Source organism: Cucurbita moschata, unplaced genomic scaffold, assembly GCF_002738365.1.
Source record: "Cucurbita moschata cultivar Rifu unplaced genomic scaffold, Cmos_1.0 Cmo_Scf00135, whole genome shotgun sequence".
Lineage (NCBI taxonomy): Eukaryota > Viridiplantae > Streptophyta > Magnoliopsida > Cucurbitales > Cucurbitaceae > Cucurbita > Cucurbita moschata.
Genome location: NW_019268651.1, coordinates 114,906 through 133,452, shown reverse-complemented (window position 1 = coordinate 133,452; position 18,547 = coordinate 114,906). Strand labels below are relative to the sequence as shown.

General features: G+C 41.4%; 11 non-coding genes across 11 annotated transcripts; 6 read left to right on the top strand and 5 right to left on the bottom strand.

Annotated features, from left to right (window-relative positions):
* Window positions 1–6,253: 6,253 nt before the first annotated feature.
* On the bottom strand, window positions 6,254–6,327 carry TRNAK-CUU. The gene has a single exon. It is a non-coding gene; the product is annotated as a tRNA-Lys (tRNA).
* A 523-nt stretch (window positions 6,328–6,850) lies between these two features.
* TRNAL-CAA lies at window positions 6,851–6,934 on the top strand. The gene has a single exon. It is a non-coding gene; the product is annotated as a tRNA-Leu (tRNA).
* An 872-nt stretch (window positions 6,935–7,806) lies between these two features.
* Window positions 7,807–7,890, top strand: TRNAL-UAA. The gene has a single exon. It is a non-coding gene; the product is annotated as a tRNA-Leu (tRNA).
* A 1,172-nt stretch (window positions 7,891–9,062) lies between these two features.
* TRNAN-GUU lies at window positions 9,063–9,136 on the bottom strand. The gene has a single exon. It is a non-coding gene; the product is annotated as a tRNA-Asn (tRNA).
* An 876-nt stretch (window positions 9,137–10,012) lies between these two features.
* Window positions 10,013–10,086, bottom strand: TRNAN-GUU. The gene has a single exon. It is a non-coding gene; the product is annotated as a tRNA-Asn (tRNA).
* A 522-nt stretch (window positions 10,087–10,608) lies between these two features.
* On the top strand, window positions 10,609–10,692 carry TRNAL-CAA. The gene has a single exon. It is a non-coding gene; the product is annotated as a tRNA-Leu (tRNA).
* Window positions 10,693–10,933: 241 nt separating this feature from the next.
* On the bottom strand, window positions 10,934–11,007 carry TRNAN-GUU. The gene has a single exon. It is a non-coding gene; the product is annotated as a tRNA-Asn (tRNA).
* Window positions 11,008–11,526: 519 nt separating this feature from the next.
* TRNAL-CAA lies at window positions 11,527–11,610 on the top strand. The gene has a single exon. It is a non-coding gene; the product is annotated as a tRNA-Leu (tRNA).
* Window positions 11,611–11,976: 366 nt separating this feature from the next.
* Window positions 11,977–12,050, bottom strand: TRNAN-GUU. Its single transcript has one exon. It is a non-coding gene; the product is annotated as a tRNA-Asn (tRNA).
* Window positions 12,051–12,569: 519 nt separating this feature from the next.
* TRNAV-CAC lies at window positions 12,570–12,653 on the top strand. The gene has a single exon. It is a non-coding gene; the product is annotated as a tRNA-Val (tRNA).
* Window positions 12,654–13,526: 873 nt separating this feature from the next.
* On the top strand, window positions 13,527–13,610 carry TRNAV-CAC. The gene has a single exon. It is a non-coding gene; the product is annotated as a tRNA-Val (tRNA).
* Window positions 13,611–18,547: the final 4,937 nt, after the last annotated feature.

The window sequence follows — 18,547 nt, the reverse complement described above, 5'->3', positions numbered from 1 at the left end:
GGTATGCTTCATTCTAATCACTAGAAAGAGGGCTTGAACCTCCAACATTGTGGTTAACAGCCACAAACTCTAACCAACTAAGCTATTCCAACAAATTCTAACCAACTAAGCTATTCCAACAAACTCTAACCAACTAAGTTATTCCAACAAACTCTAACCAACTAAGCTATTCCAACCAATCATCTCTTATAATCCAGTCTAGTGACTAGCTTTGATATCATTTGTACCTTCTCGCACACTTTATTATGACCAACCGTTGGTTGATATTGTCTACTTTCGTTCCTTATGTATCATTTGTTGAACACCAACTCTCTGTGGGAACTCTCACACTTTAACACAACTCTATGTGGGAACTCTCACACTTTAACACAACTAAGTAGGGTGGAGGGTATTTACTTTGTGTTTCTTGGGACCATGAGACCAACCGTTGGTTGATATTGTCTACTTTCGTTCCTTATGTATCATTTGTTGAACACCAACTCTCTGTGGGAACTCTCACACTTTAACACAACTCTATGTGGGAACTCTCGCACTTTAACACAACTAAGTAGGGTGGAGGGTATTTACTTTGTGTTTCTTGGGACCATGAACTAAGTAGGGTGGAGGGTATTTATTTTGTGTTTCTTGGGACCATAAACTAAGTAGGGTGGAGGGTATTTACTTTGTGTTTCTTGGGACCATGAACTAAATAGGGTGGAGGGTATTTAGTCAATCTATTCCTAAAATTTTCAACTTTTTCCCCTAAATCATTTTCCTAAATTTATTCCTAAAATTCCTAAATCATTTTCCTAAATTTATTCTTAAAATTCCTAAATCATTTTCCTAAATTTATTCCTAAAATCCTAAATCATTTTCTTAACATAAATATAGTCACTCATGCAATGGTTGGGCTTAACCCTATTAGGCTAATGATGATATTTTAACACTCCCGTCAGTGCTAGTTCTCATTCGCTGCACCACAGCGAAAGCTCTCATATGGGCAAGTATTTAGCTCTTTTGTAGACAAGTCTACTACTTCCACATGCTTTGTTCTGCCATGAAACATCGAATTTTCTACTAGACAAATCACAGATTGGTTGTTGCATTGAAGTGGTATCGAATAGTCAACTTTCTGGTGCCAATCTTTCATCAGAAGTTTCAGCCATGTACATTTCTGAGCTGCTCCCGCCGCTGCTCTGTACTCTGCTTCTCTAGTTGACAATGATACAGTTGGTTGTCTTTTGTTACACCAATAAATTGTTGTCGAACTGAGCTTGAACACATACCTGGTGCTTGATCTTCGAGTATCGTGATATCGATTGACATATCTCAAGGTCCATCGAGCCGCATTCAAATGAGGCTTCTTTAGACTTCACAGATACTGACTAAGGACTCCAACTTCCTTTTCGAATCCATTTGTTTGGTTCATGTAGATCTCCTGGTCCAACTCTCTATGCAAGAAAATATTCTTCATATCCATTTGCCAAAATTTTCGATCTTTATTTACCGCAAGTACTGAAGGAACTTGTACAATAATGATCTTTGCCACTGGACTAAATGTTTCATCATAGTCTAGTCCATATTGTTGAGAGAACCTTGGATCTACAGTCTGAGTTTTGTATCTCACGATTGATCCATCCGGGGTATACTTTATTTTGTAAATCCACTTGCAAAAGATAGATTCAACATCTCTTGATCTTGACACTAGTTCCCAAGTTTGATTTTGCTTCAGGGCTATAATTTCTTCCTCCATCACTTTTTGTGAAACCGAGTTTTGTGACACATCCTTATATATCTCTGGCTTATTAACTTCGTCTTCTACAGTAGTTGTGCTGGCATACTCTAGACATGGCTTTTGGATTATTTCTAATTGTCTTAGTTGTTGAGGTGCCCTTTGTTTTTCACTAGGTTCGCTTGGTTGAGTCACTTCTTGTTCACCAACACTAGCATCACTTGAATCTTTAGGCACATCAACACTTTAGCAAATGTGTACCGTTTGTTCCACCATCTTTTGTGGAAGAATCTCTTCAGTTTTCTCTCCTATCAGAAGAATTTCTTCAATTTGCTCAAGGCCTGGTAATACTTCCTTCTCTGAGGGACACCCCTCTTCCATTGCACCACTTTGATTGTCAATCATGTGGTTTGGGTATCCTGAATCAATGATCCAATCATTCTCATAATCGATATGGTCTCCCATCATCGCCATGAGTGCTAGCTCATCTTCTTCTATGGCATACAATACCTCTACATCCCATTCCTCCTCCATCTCCCTGTTGGAGGATGCCACATTGCTTTCGATAGGTTTTTTCTTAGACCAACAATCTCTAGACATGTAGCCCTTCTTCTAGCAATTGTAGCGAATGCCTCCAAATCTCTTCCCATGAGAGTTATTGTTATCATTCTTCTAAGCTCTCCCTGGTTGTACAGTTCCTTGGTGACTTCTTCTTTTGTCACCATTGTATCCACGTTTGGTAGACGACCTATTATTGCTCAAATTTTCACTTGTGTAGAGTGCTTCTTCTTCACCCTTCAATGTGATGCCTCCTATTTGTTTAGCTATGGCTTCTTGGCTGGCTAACAAATTTTTAAACTCTACAAGTGATGGTTAAGTGGATCATCCTTGTACAGCAATAATAAAGCTTCTCTATTCTGGTCGCAATCCGTGGATTATAATCCTCTTCATTCAAGATTCTACAATGGCAGACTTCGGGTCCAGTTCAGTAATTTCCCGATAAATCTACTTGACCTTGTGGAAGTACTGAGCAATCGTCATGTCACGTTGTGAAATTGACAACAACTCATTCTCCAAAAGTTGTAGCCTCGTATCGTTCTTCTTTGAGAACAACATCACAAACGTGTCCCATACTTCTTTTGGTGTCTTGTCATCCCAAATATGCTCTAACATCTCTTCTCCGATTGTGGTCGTCTACCTGCTTTGATTCTACATTTTCGCAAGGCACCGTTAGAGTCATCCTCTAGCGGCATAGTTTCACACCTGCCAACGATCTCCCAAAGATCATGTCCTTGTAAATAGAACATCATGCATGTTGCCCACGTGTTGTAGTTGTTGTTGTTGAGTTTTTTTATCCTCCAATGATTTGGAAATCACCCATCGTGTTGGCTATACCTCAGTAATACTAAACAAGCTCTTTCGACACAAGACTTGTAGAGTAACAGACTACTTACGACACAAAAGAAACTCACTCACTACTAATCTAAAGAAATTGTTTCTAATGTGGAAGATCAGGCAGAGTTGCAACCACAAAGCATACTAAGAATTCCAAGCGATCAGATAACCCACACTAACTTGGCTCTGATACCAGATTGTTGAACACAACTCTCTATAGGAAACACTCGCACACTTTATTAAGATCAATCGAGAAGAGATTTACAAAACACTCTATAGACTACTACTTTGTATTGCTTGGGATTTATGAACTAAGTAGGGTTCGAACAACGGTACAAAATAAAATAGAATAGAATAAATAAATAATAATAAAATCGTAAATAATACCATCTCTCCACTAATACAACCAAACTTCTTCCACAACCGTCTCAACACCTCCTCCAATTGTCAAACAATTCTAAAAAAACAAAAAAAAATGGTAAATTTCCATGAGAGAGATGTTGTTATTCTTGGAAAAGAAAAAAAAAAACAGAATGAAAAAAAAAACGTCAGATTTGAGAAAAACGAAAATGGCCTTCACCCGTAGAAAATGAAAATGCCCTTCACCGGTAGGCGTAGATTTACGTGAAGAGGGGTGTGGTTGTAATGGTACACATTAAATCATTCCTTTTAGTTTATCCTAAATTTCATTCTAGGAAATCACAACCAATTATATCTAAAATCTTGACTTCACAATTATTTAGGTCAATAATTTTGTATGAATTATGGTAAATCATTAGCTAAATGATGATTAAATTAGAAACTAATACTATCTATGAATGTAAATCAAGAATAAAAAAATAATAATAATAAAGAAACAGGAAAGATTCGGAAAGAAAGATCCATTAGAATACAAGGAAGAAAAATACAGAGAATCCAAAATTGAAACAAGAAAACAAAAATGTAGAAACATGAAAGATTTGGGGAAGAAGAATCCATTAGAATATAGAGAATAAAAATAGGCAGGAGAAAGGCCTAACAAAATCAAAAGAAAAAAAAGGGAAAATACATAATACTATTAACAACAAAATAAAAAAAAAAAAAAAAATTAAGAGTAAAGAACTGATTAAAAATTGGCTAATAATAAATGTGAAAGATTTGGAAGTAAGAGAAAATATTTCTGAACACAAATTAAAAGATAAAGGGAGGTACATGTACACACAAAGAAAATGGAAGATCAGATTAAATATCAATAAGAAAATGAAAGATCATAAATATTAGACGGCAACAAAAAAATGAAAGATCAGAAATATCATAAGGCAACAAATATTAAAAGATAAGGAGAGTACATATAGAAAATGAAAGGTCAAATTAAATATCAAATGGCAAGAAAGCACGAAATACTGTCACTTCAAATAATTCCATCAAATTCTTAAGATGGTAATACTAGAAAATGAAATCTTAATAAAAATAGAGTTATATATATATATATATATCTATATCTATATCTATATCTATCTATATATATAAATATCTATATCTATATCTATATCTATATATATATATATATATATATTGAGCATATTGAGCATGTTATATGATGATGAGTGCCATATTGCATCATGTCATTAGATCGACATAGGATACAACTCTAAGAGCATGAAAATGATATTAATATAAATATCCATGAGTATGTATTACCTAGATTAACAAAGAGATGAGACTAGAAGGTTGTGTCAGAAGAGACATTATGATGGATTTAGAGGGACCTCATGCATATTGTATAATCATAAGCATAGGGCTACTTCCTTTAGAGATGATGAGTGCGGATGCGCACAGTATGATGATGAGTGCGAATGTGCACGAGCACAAATGCACACAGATGAGGGTGTTCATGAGGTGCATGACACTATGGAGTTTCGCTGACCTCTGGACGTCGCTACAGATTAGCTTGACCAGAGGGACAAAAGGTGTGCGAGCGCCCTAGAGATTCACACTCACACGTGTGAATTGTGTGTAGGGAAGTACTACACATCCAATTTGTCGAGGCACCCCTTAAGATGATTAGAGATATGTCCTTAAATCATGATTGCATGTGTTTGCATTTGCATGGCCCCCTATAGTAGGTATTGCCATGAGTCTCACAATTTTAAAACGTGCCTATTAGGGAGAGGTTTTCGCACCATTATTAGGATTGTTTCGTTCCTCTCTCCAACAGCCAATAGATATTATCTACTTTAATCCGTTACGCATCGTTCCTCTCTCCAACAGTCAATAGATATTATCTACTTTAATCCGTTACGCATCGTCGTTCTCTCTAATCGATCTGGGATCTCACTATCAACTCCTTCTGAATGCCAAGAGTCTTCACTGGCAAATCACCTAGTAACTAGCTCTGATTTCATTTGTAAAAGTCCAAGCCCACTGCTAGCAGACATTGTTCATGATCTGGAATTTCACTATCAACTACTTCTGAATGCCAAGAGTCCTCACTGGCACATCGCCTAGTAACTAGCTCTGATTTCATTTGTAAAACACCAAGCCCACTACTAACAGACATTGTTCATTCTTGCCTAGGAGGTATTGCCATGAGTCTCACAGTTTTAAAACGCGCCTATTAGGGAGAAGTTTTCGCACCCTTATTAAGATTGTTTCGTTCCTCTCTCCAACAGCTAGTAGATATTATCTATTTTAATCCGTTACGTATCGTCATCAGCCTCACAATTTTAAAACGCGTCTACTTGGGAGACGTTTACACACCCGTATACAGAATGATAAATTCCCCTCCTAAAACAATCAAGGAATGCACAACTAGTAGTCAGGATGGTCGAGTGGTCTAAGGTGCCAGACTCAAGTTCTGGTCTTCGTAAGAGGGCGTGGGTGGGTTCAAATCCAACTTTTGACCATCCATCCATGTTATTTTGTTAGGCAAAACTCGTACCAAAGTGGATAATATCTACTACCTATCGCTTGTGTCGAACTTTTCAACGCTAAGAAATGGAACTCGTTCCTTGGTGGATATCAATTGTGTACTCAGCACTACTTTTTAAAAGTGTCAAAACATGATTGTTTAGTTAGTTCTCGTACACGAGACCATCACAAATCGATGTTGATTGAAAATTTATACCAGGGAGGAGAAGCACCAAACACAATGCTTCATTCACACATCGCTAGAAGGAGGGCTTGAACCTCTGACCTTGTGGTTAAGAGCCACACACTCTAACCAACTGAGCTATTCCAGCCAATCATTCGCTACAATCCAAGACCACCATTAGTTGATATTGTCTGCTTCCGTTCGTTACGTCTTGGTATCTCCCTCACGGTTTTAAACCGAATCTACTATGGATAGGTTTTCAGACCCTTGCAAGAAATATTTCTTCACCTCTCTAATCGATGTGGGATCTCACTATCGACCCCCTTCTGAGTGCCAAGCGTCCTCACTGGCACATCGCCTAGTGACAAGCTCTGATTTCATTTGTAAAAATCCAAGCCCACTACTACCAGACATTGTTCATCCTTGCCCAGTAGGTATTGACATGAGCCTCACAGTTTTAAAACGCGCCTATTAGGGAGAGGTTTTTGCACCCTTATTAGGATTGTTTCGTTCCTCTCTCCAACAGCCAGTAGATATTATCTATTTTAATCCGTTACGTATCGTCGTCAGCCTCACAGTTTTAAAACGCGTCTACTTGGGAGACGTTTACACACCCATATACGGAATGATAAATTCCCCTCCCAAACCAATCCAGAAATGCACAATTAGTGGTCAGGATGGCCGAGTGGTCTAAGGCGCCAGACTCAAGTTCTGGTCCTCGTAAGAGGGCGTGGGTTCAAATCCCACTTCTGACATCCATCCATGTTTATTGTTAGGAAAAACTCGTGCAAAAGTGGATAATATCTACTAACAACCGTTATGGGATTGTGTTGAAATTTTCACCGCTAAGAAATGGAACTCGTTCCGTGGTGGATATCAATTGAACTCAGCACTGCTTTTTAAAAGTGTCAAAACATGATTGTTTAGTTAGTTCTCGTTCACGAGACCATCACAAATCGATGTTGAATGAAAATTTTTATCAAGGAGGACAAGCACCAAACACAATTATAAGGCATGCTTCATTCACACATCCGCTATGACGAGGGCTTGAACCTCCAACCTTGTGGTTAATTGCCACACGCTCTAACCAACTGAGCTATTCCAACCATTCATGTGCTATAATCCAAGACCACCATTAGTTGATATTGTCTGATTTCGTTCATTACGTCTCGGTATCTCCCTCACGGTTTTAAACTGTATCTACTATGGATAGGTTTTCAGACACTTGCAAGAAATGTTTCTTCACCTCTCTAATCGATGTGGGATCTCACTATCGACCCTTTCTGAGTGCCAAGCGTCCTCACTGGCACATCGCTTAGTGACTAGCTCTGATTTCATTTGTAAAAGTCCAAGCCCACTGCCAGCAGACATTGTTCATCCTTGCCCAGTAGGTATTGCCATGAGCCTCAAAGTTTAAAACGCGCCTATTAGGGAGAGGTTTTCGCACCCTTATTAGGATTGTTTCGTTCCTCTCTCACACAGCCAGTAGATATTATCTATTTTAATTCGTTATGTATCGTCGTCAGCCTCACAGTTTTTAAACGCGTCTACTTGGGAGACGTTTACACACCCATATACGGAATGATAAATTCCCCTCCCAAACCAATCCAGGAATGCACAATTAGTAGTCAGGATGGCCGAGTGGTTTAAGGCGCCAGACTTAAGTTCTGGTCCTCGTAAGAGGGCGTGGGTTCAAATCCCACTTTTGACATCGATCCTTGTTTATTGTTAGGCAAAACTCGTGCTAAAGTGGATAATATCTACTAACAACCGTTATGGGATTGTGTTGAAATTTTCAACGCTAAGAAATGGAACTGGTTCCGTGGTGGATATCAATGGTGTACTCAACACTACTTTTTAAAAGTGTCAAAACATGATTGTTTAGTTAGTTCTCGAGACCATCACAAATCGATGTTGAATGAAAATTTTTACCAGGGAGGAGAAGCATCAAACACAATTATAGGGCATGCTACAGCCACACGCTCTAACCAACTGAGCTATTCCAGCCAATCATTTGCTACAATCCAAGACCACCGTTAGTTGATATTTTCTGCTTTCGTTCGTTACGTCTCGGTATCTCCCTCACGGTTTTAAACCGAATCTACTATGGATAGGTTTTCAGACCCTTGCAAGAAATGTTTCTTCACCTCTCTAATCGATGTGGGATCTCACTATCGACCCCTCGTGAGTGCCAAGAGTCCTCACTGGCACATCGCCTAGTGACTAGCTCTGAGTTCATTTGTAAAAGTCCAAGCCCACTGCCAGCAGACATTGTTCATCCTTGCCCAGTACGTATTGCCATGAGCCTCACAGTTTTAAAACGCGCCTATTAGGGAGAGGTTTTCGCACCCTTATTAGGATTGTTTCGTTCCTCTCTCCAACAGCCAGTAGATATTATCTATTTTAATCTGTTACGTATCATCGTCAGCCTCACAATTTTAAAACGCGTCTACCTGGGAGACGTTTACACACCCATATACGGAATGATAAATTCCCCTCCCAAAACAATCAAGGAATGCACAATTTATTGTCAGGATGGTAGAGTGGTCTAAGGCGCTAAACTCAAGTTTTGGTCCTCGTAAGAGGGCGTGGGTTCAAATCCAACTTTTTACATCCATCCATGTTATTTTGTTAGGACAAACTCGTACCAAAGTGGATAATATATACTACCGGGCTTGTGTCGAACTTTTCAACGCTAAGAAATGGAACTCGTTCCGTGGTGGATATCAATTGTGAACTCAGCACTACTTTTTAAAAGTGTCAAAATATGATTGTTTAATTAGTTCTCGTACACGAGACCATCACAAATCGATGTTGATTGAAAATTTATACTAGGGAGGAGAAGCACCAAACACAATTATAAAGCATGCTTCATTCACACATCGCTAGAAGGAGGACTTGAACCTCCGACTTTGTGGTTAACAGCCACACGCTCTAACCAACTAAGCTATTCCAGCCAATCATTTGCTACAATCCGAGACCACCGTTAGTTGATATTGTCTGCTTTCTTTCGTTACGTCTCGGTATCTCCCTCACGGTTTTAAACCGAATCTACTATGGATAGGTTTTCAAACCCTTGCAAGAAATGTTTCTTCACCTCTCTAATCGATGTGGGATCTCACTATCGACCCCTCGTGAGTGCCAAGAGTCCTCACTGGCACATCGCCTAGTGACTAGCTCTGAGTTCATTTGTAAAAGTCCAAGCCCACTGCCAGCAGACATTGTTCATCCTTGCCCAGTACGTATTGCCATGAGCCTCACAGTTTTAAAACGCGCCTATTAGGGAGAGGTTTTCGCACCCTTATTAGGATTGTTTCGTTCCTCTCTCCAACAACCAGTAGATATTATCTATTTTAATCTGTTACGTATCATCGTCAGCCTCACAATTTTAAAACGCGTCTACCTGGGAGACGTTTACACACCCATATACGGAATGATAAATTCCCCTCCCAAAACAATCAAGGAATGCACAATTTATTGTCAGGATGGTAGAGTGGTCTAAGGCGCTAAACTCAAGTTTTGGTCCTCGTAAGAGGGCGTGGGTTCAAATCCAACTTTTTACATCCATCCATGTTATTTTGTTAGGACAAACTCGTACCAAAGTGGATAATATATACTACCGGGCTTGTGTCGAACTTTTCAACGCTAAGAAATGGAACTCGTTCCGTGGTGGATATCAATTGTGAACTCAGCACTACTTTTTAAAAGTGTCAAAATATGATTGTTTAATTAGTTCTCGTACACGAGACCATCACAAATCGATGTTGATTGAAAATTTATACTAGGGAGGAGAAGCACCAAACACAATTATAAAGCATGCTTCATTCACACATCGCTAGAAGGAGGACTTGAACCTCCGACTTTGTGGTTAACAGCCACACGCTCTAACCAACTAAGCTATTCCAGCCAATCATTTGCTACAATCCGAGACCACCGTTAGTTGATATTGTCTGCTTTCTTTCGTTACGTCTCGGTATCTCCCTCACGGTTTTAAACCGAATCTACTATGGATAGGTTTTCAAACCCTTGCAATAAATGTTTCTTCACCTCTCTAATCGATGTGGGATCTCACTATCGACCCCTTCTGAGTACCAAGCGTCCTCACTGGCACATCGCCTAGTGACTAGCTCTGATTTCATTTGTAAAAGTCCAAGCCCACAACCAGCAGACATTGTTCATCCTTGCCCAGTAGGTATTGCCATGAGTCTCACAGATTTAAAACGCGCCTATTAGGAAGAGGTTTTCGCACCCTTATTAGGATTGTTTCGTTCCTCTCTCCAACAGCTAGTAGATATTATCTATTTTAATCCGTTACGTATCGTCGTCAGCCTCACAGTTTTTAAACGCGTCTACTTGGGAGATGTTTACACACCCATATATGGAATGATAAATTCCTCTCCCAAACCAATCTAGGAATGCACAATTAGTGGTCAGGATGGATGAGTGGTCTAAGGCGACAGACTCAAGTTCTGGTCCACGTAAGAGGGCGTGGGTTCAAATCCCACTTCTGACATCCATCCATGTTTATTGTTAGGCAAAACTCGTGCCAAAGTGGATAATATCTACTAACAACTGTTACGGGATTGTGTTGAAATTTTCAACGGGAAAAAAATGGAACTAGTTCCGTGGTGATTGTCAAAACATGATTGTTTAGTTAGTTCTCGTGAGACCTTCACAAATCGATGTTGATTGAAAATTTCTACTAGGGAGGAGAAGCATCAAACACAATTATAAGGCATGCTTAATTCACACATCGCTAGAAGGAGGGCTTGAACCTTTGACCTTGTGGTTAACAGCCACACGCTCTAACCAACTAAGCTATTCCAGCCAATCATTTGTTACAATCCAAGACCACCGTTACTTGATATTGTCTTCTTTCGTTCGTTACGTCTCGGTATCTCCCTCACAATTTTAAACCGAATCTAGTATGGATAGGTTTTCAGACCCTTGCAAGAAATGTTTCTTCACCTCTCTAATCGATGTGGGATCTCACTATCGACCCCTTGTGAGTGCCAAGAGTCCTCACTGGCACATCGCCTAGTGACTAGCTCTGAGTTCATTTGTAAAAGTCCAAGCCCACTGCCAGCCATTGTTCATCCTTGCCCAGTACGTATTGCCATGAGCCTCACAGTTTTAAAATGCGCCTATTAGGGAGAGGTTTTCGCACCCTTATTAGGATTGTTTCGTTCCTCTCTCCAACAGCTAGTAGATATTATCTATTTTAATCCGTTACGTATCGTCGTCAGCCTCACAGTTTTTAAACGCGTCTACTTGGGAGATGTTTACACACCCATATATGGAATGATAAATTCCTCTCCCAAACCAATCTAGGAATGCACAATTAGTGGTCAGGATGGATGAGTGGTCTAAGGCGACAGACTCAAGTTCTGGTCCACGTAAGAGGGCGTGGGTTCAAATCCCACTTCTGACATCCATCCATGTTTATTGTTAGGCAAAACTCGTGCCAAAGTGGATAATATCTACTAACAACTTTTACGGGATTGTGTTGAAATTTTCAACGGGAAAAAAATGGAACTAGTTCCGTGGTGATTGTCAAAACATGATTGTTTAGTTAGTTCTCGTGAGACCGAAAAAAATGGAACTAGTTCCGTGGTGATTGTCAAAACATGATTGTTTAGTTAGTTCTCGTGAGACCTTCAAAAATGGAACTAGTTCCGTGGTGATTGTCAAAACATGATTGTTTAGTTAGTTCTCGTGAGACCTTCACAAATCGATGTTGATTGAAAATTTCTACTAGGGAGGAGAAGCATCAAACACAATTATAAGATTCACACATCGCTAGAAGGAGGGCTTGAACCTTTGACCTTGTGGTTAACAGCCACACACTCTAACCAACTAAGCTATTCCAACCAATCATTTGTTACAATTCAAGACCACCGTTACTTGATATTGTCTTCTTTCGTTCGTTACGTCTCGGTATCTCCCTCACAATTTTAAACCGAATCTAGTATGGATAGGTTTTCAGACCCTTGCAAGAAATGTTTCTTCACCTCTCTAATCGATGTGGGATCTCACTATCGACCCCTTGTGAGTGCCAAGAGTCCTCACTGGCACATCGCCTAGTGACTAGCTCTGAGTTCATTTGTAAAAGTCCAAGCCCACTGCCAGCCATTGTTCATCCTTGCCCAGTACGTATTGCCATGAGCCTCACAGTTTTAAAATGCGCCTATTAGGGAGAGGTTTTCGCACCCTTATTAGGATTGTTTCGTTCCTCTCTCCAACAGCCAGTAGATATTATCTATTTTAATCCGTTACGTATCGTCGTCAGCCTCACAGTTTTAAAACGCGTCTACTTGGGAGACGTTTACACACCCATATACGGAATGATAAATTCCCCTCCCAAACCAATCTAGGAATGCACAATTAGTAGTCAGGATGGCCGAGTGGTCTAAGGCGCCAGACTCACGTTTTGGTTCTCGTAAGAGGGCGTGGGTTCAAATCCCACTTCTGATGACATCCATCCATGTTTATTGTTAGGCAAAACTCATTCCAGAGTTGATAATATCTACTAATACCGTGCCGAAGTGGATAGTATCTACTAACAACCGTTATGGGATTGTGTCAAAATTTTCTACGCTAGGAAATGGAACTGGTTTCGTGGTGGATATCAATTTTAAAAGTGTCAAAACATGATTGTTTAGTTAGTTCTCGTACACGAGACCATCAAAAATCGATGTTGATTGAAAATTTCTACCAGGGAGGATAAGAACCAAACACAATTATAAGGCTTGCTTCATACACACATCGCTAAAAGGAGGGCTTGAACCTCCGACCTTGACAGGCTCTAACCAACTGAGCTATTCCAGCCAATCATTTGTTATAATCCAAGACCACCATTAGTTGATATTGTCTGCTTTCGTTCGTTACGTCTCGATATCTCCCTCACGGTTTTAAACCGAATCTACTATGGATAGGTTTTCAGACCCTTGCAAGAAATGTTTCTTCACCTCTCTAATCGATGTGGGATCTCACTATCGACCCCTCGTGAGTGCCAAGAGTCCTCACTGGCACATCGCCTAGTGACTAGCTCTGAGTTCATTTGTAAAAGTCCAAGCCCACTGCCAGCCATTGTTCATCCTTGCCCAGTACGTATTGCCATGAGCCTCACAGTTTTAAAATGCGCCTATTAGGGAGAGGTTTTCGCACCCTTATTAGGATTGTTTCGTTCCTCTCTCCAACAGCCAGTAGATATTATCTATTTTAATCCGTTACGTATCGTCGTCAGCCTCACAGTTTTAAAACGCGTCTACTTGGGAGACGTTTACACACCCATATACGGAATGATAAATTCCCCTCCCAAACCAATCTAGGAATGCACAATTAGTAGTCAGGATGGCCGAGTGGTCTAAGGCGCCAGACTCACGTTTTGGTTCTCGTAAGAGGGCGTGGGTTCAAATCCCACTTCTGATGACATCCATCCATGTTTATTGTTAGGCAAAACTCATTCCAGAGTTGATAATATCTACTAATACCGTGCCGAAGTGGATAGTATCTACTAACAACCGTTATGGGATTGTGTCAAAATTTTCTACGCTAGGAAATGGAACTGGTTTCGTGGTGGATATCAATTTTAAAAGTGTCAAAACATGATTGTTTAGTTAGTTCTCGTACACGAGACCATCAAAAATCGATGTTGATTGAAAATTTCTACCAGGGAGGATAAGAACCAAACACAATTATAAGGCTTGCTTCATACACACATCGCTAAAAGGAGGGCTTGAACCTCCGACCTTGACAGGCTCTAACCAACTGAGCTATTCCAGCCAATCATTTGTTATAATCCAAGACCACCATTAGTTGATATTGTCTGCTTTCGTTCGTTACGTCTCGATATCTCCCTCACGGTTTTAAACCGAATCTACTATGGATAGGTTTTCAGACCCTTGCAAGAAATGTTTCTTCACCTCTCTAATCGATGTGGGATCTCACTATCGATCCCTTCTGAGTGCCAAGCATCCTCACTAGCACATCGCCTAGTGGCTAGCTCTTATTTCATTTGTAAAATTCTAAACCCACTGCCAGTAGACATTGTTCATTCTTGCCCAGTAGGTATTGCCATGAGCCTCACAGTTTTAAAACGCGCCTAGCCTATTAGGGAGAGGTTTTCGAACCCTTATTAGGATTGTTTCGTTTCTCTCTCCAACAGCCAGTAGATATTATCTATTTTAATCCGTTACGTATCGTCGTCAGCCAAACAGTTTTAAAATGCGTCAGCCAAGTTCTGGACCTCGTAAGAGGGCGTGGGTTCAAATTCCACTTCTAACATCCATCGATGTTTATTGGTTAGGCAAAACTCGTGGCAAAGTGGATAATATCTACTACCACTGTTATGGGCTCGTGTCTAACTTTTCAACGCTAAGAAAGGGAACTCGTTCCGTGGTGGATATCAATTGTGAACATTAAAAGCGTCAAAACATGATTGTTTTGTCACTTCTCGTATATGAGACCATCCCAAATCGATGTTGATTGAAAATTTGTACTAGGGAGAAGTACCAAACACAATTATAAGGCACGCTTCATTCACACATCGCTAGAAGGAGGGCTTGAACCTCCAACCTGGTGCAAACTGAGCTATTCCAGCCAATATTTTGTTACAATCCAAGACTACCGTTAGTTGATATTGTCTGCTTTCGTTCGTTACGTCTCGGTATCTCTCACGGTTTTAAACTGAATCTACTATGGATAGGTTTTCAGACCCTTGCAAGAAATGTTTCTTTACCTCTCTAGTCGATGTGGGATCTCACTATCAACCCCTTCTGAGTGCCAAGTGACACAATCGCACTTTTGAAGGTAGCGGACTAGCGATTGTGCGGCACTCACTCTCCAGCGGCAAGTGAGTTAAGCCAATTTGTTCTTGCGTCGCCTACGGCCAAGCGACGTACGGTCGAGCCTCTAGCCTCGATTTTAAAAGAAGGTTTTAGAAAATGAGGAGAGAGAGAGATTTTAGAAAGAGAGATTTTAGAAATTGACGTTATATAAGCAAGCAAGAGAAAGATAACAACGGCTTAGCATATATAACCTTGGGTAGGGAGAAGTTGACGACTAGTCATATCCCCCTATAGTACATTCTGGGCCATTTTAGTTTTGGCAGGCCTAGACATGATATTTTTGAGGTGTCATACGCTCTAGAATTACAAAAGGAAAAACACTAGAATGCAAAGACATGACAAGGGTTTGGCTTGTCATGGGCATGCGGCCATGGGCAACATGCCCTGGACAAGCATGACCGTGACATCCTCCCCCACCTAATTGGTTGATGTCCCTGTCAACCGACTACTTTCATACCTTGCGATGTGGGTGGCGGCGGAGTTCAGATCTTCGGCGCGTTCCCAGCTTGTTTCCTCTGTAGGGATATTCTTCCATTTGATAAGGAATTTACGAATCGTTCGTACAGGTCTTCCTATCTTCCTAACCCTGTCGACTAGGATCTCTTCCACTTCCTTTGTTTCTTTTTGCTGCAGATCAATGTTCGGTCTTGTGGTTGCATTTCATTGGTCGTCGTCTGGATCAGGGTGATAGGGCTTCAAGTTGCTCACATGAATGACGGGGTGGATTTTCATCCATGTGGGTAGTGCAACTCGGTAGGAGGTAGCCCCGATCTTTTTAAGGACTTCAACCGGGCCTTCATATTTACGAACTAGTCTCTGGTCCTTTCGGCTACGAAATCTGATCTGTTCTGGTCTCAGCTTGATAAGGACTTGATCTCCTGCACGGAATTGAAGGGGGCGACGCTTCTTGTCTGCCCATTTCTTCATATGCTTGGAAGCCTTCTCTAAATATGCCCGGGCTATATCTGTCGTCTGCTTCCATTCTCTTGTAAAGTTGTGAGCTTGAGGGTTTTTTCCTGCATAAGGATGATCAATAATATGGGGTAAGGCCGGTTGTCGTCCACTTACAATTTCGAAGGGACTCTTCCCTGTAGACGAGCTTGTTTGACAATTGAAGCAAAATTGGGCGACATCTAACAATTGTATCCGGTTCTTTTGGCGAGCGTCGACGAAGTGACGTAAGTATTCTTCGAGCAAGCAATTGAACCGTTCTGTCTGTCCATCGGTTTGAGGGTGATAACTCGAGGAGATGTTTAAGGTTGTTCCCAAGAAAGCGAATAACTCAGTCTAGAATGTCCCAATGAATCTGCCATCCCTATCACTGATGACGCTCGACGGAATGCCCGATAGCTTTACAACGTGTTTGAAAAACAGTTGGGCTGTGAGTTCCGCCGAGCATAATTTGGGAGTGGGGATGAATGTCGCATATTTTGAAAACCGGTCTACAATAACCAAGATGGCGTCATATTCCCCGACTTTTGGGAGGTGTGTTATGAAGTCAAGAGATACACTTTCCCAGGGTCTTGTTGGCACAGGTAGAGGTTCCAAGAGTCCAGAGACTTTGGCTTTCTCGACCTTATCCTGTTGGCAGATGAGGCACGTCTTGGTGTATTACATGATGTCGTCTCGCATATTTGGCCAAAAGTACCCCTTCTTTATTAGGACGTATGTTCTTTGCCACCCAGGGTGTCCGGCCCATAAGGTATCATGACATTCCTGAATGAGCTTCTTCCTCAGTTCCCCCGTTCTTGGGACGTACAATTTGATTCCTTTGGTTATCAAGAGGTCCCCCTCAACCCAAAACTGTCGTGTCTTTCCAGCCTTAGCTAGTTCGACAACAGCTTTGGCCGATGGGTCTTTATGTAAATGTTCCTTGATGATGTCGCGCATCGATCCATCGATCTTACTTGAATGAATATGGGCTAACATGCACAGGGCCGCATGTTCGCCCTTCCGACTCAGCGCGTCGGCTGCTTGATTACTCTTTCCTGCTTTGTGTTCGAACTTGAAGTCGAATTCGGCCAACGACTCTTGCCACCGGGCTTGTTTTGCTGTTAATTTTGGTTGATCAAAGAAGTGGCAAGTGGCGCTGTTATCCGTCTTCACTACAAACTGTGATCCTAAGAGATACTGTCTCTAGACTCGAAGGCAATGGACTACAACCAGCATTTCTTTCTCGGAGACAGTGTATCTTCGTTCGGCATCGTTGAGCTTTCGACTTTCATAAGCGATGGGGTGGCCTTCTGGAATAAGAACCCCACCTAGAGCAAAGTTGGAAGCATCGGTTTCTACTTCAAATGGCTTTGTGACGTCTACCAACCTGAGGACAGGACCCCTCGTCATGGTTGTTTTCAGATTTTTGAAGGCCATTTGACAATCATTTGACCACGACCAAGGGTGGTCTTTCTTCAACAGCTCTGTCAATGGGGCGGCTCGTCGTGAAAACCCTTCGACGAACCGCCTACAGTAGTTGGCTAGTCCTAAGAAGGACCGCAACTCAGATACGGAAGTAGGAACCTTCCATTCTTGGATAGCTTTTATCTTGTCGCTATCCATACTAATTTGTCCACATCTGACGACATGTCCATGGAAGTTGATGCATGTTTGTGTGAATGCACATTTCTCCTTCTTCACATACAGCTGGTTCTGCCGGAGCTTGTCAAACACTAGCTTTAAGTGCACTTTGTGTTCCTCGAGGGTTGTGCTGTAAACAACAATGTCGTCGAGGTATACTATGACGAACTGATCCAGGTATTCGTAGAAAACTTGGTTCATCAACGTGCAGAACGTAGCTGGGGCGTTTGTCAAGTCAAAGGGCATTACTAGGAATTCAAAGGCCTTATATCTTGTTACGCATGTCGTCTTGGGTTCGTCCCCTTCGGCAATACGTACTTGATAATATCCTGATTGTAAGTCCAACTTCGTGAAGTACTTGGCCCCGTGAAGTTGGTCGAACAAGTCGGATATTATCGGCAGAGGATATTTGTTGCGTACCGTCATCTTGTTTAAGGCTCTATAGTCTATGCACAGACGCAACGTCCCATCCTTCTTCTTTTGGAACAGTACGGGGGCTCCATAAGGTGCCTTTGTCGGGCGAATGAATCCCGCCTTCAGCAACTCGTCCAGTTGTTTCCTCAATTCGGCTAGCTCGGGCGGAGTCATCCAGTATGCGTTCTTCGCTGGCAGCTTAACCCCGGGGAGGAGTTCGATTTCGTGGTCAATGCCTCGACGAGGTGGTAGTGTTTGTGGTAGACTCTCTGGCATTATGTCGGTATAGCTGTCTAGTACTTCCTTGATTTCCTCTAGGACAGTCTCTTCGGTGGTTGCTTCTTCTATCAGTGGTATAGCCATGAATGTAGGTTCCTCTCGTGCGAGTCCCCTTTTCAGCTGTATGGCCGAGATCATTCAAAGATTACTTGGTTGCTTGATGCTTGCAGGTATTACTGTGGGGTTACGGCCAGTGATCACCAAGCATTTTGCCAATGGCATTGGGATGACCTTGTGTTCTAGGAGGAACTC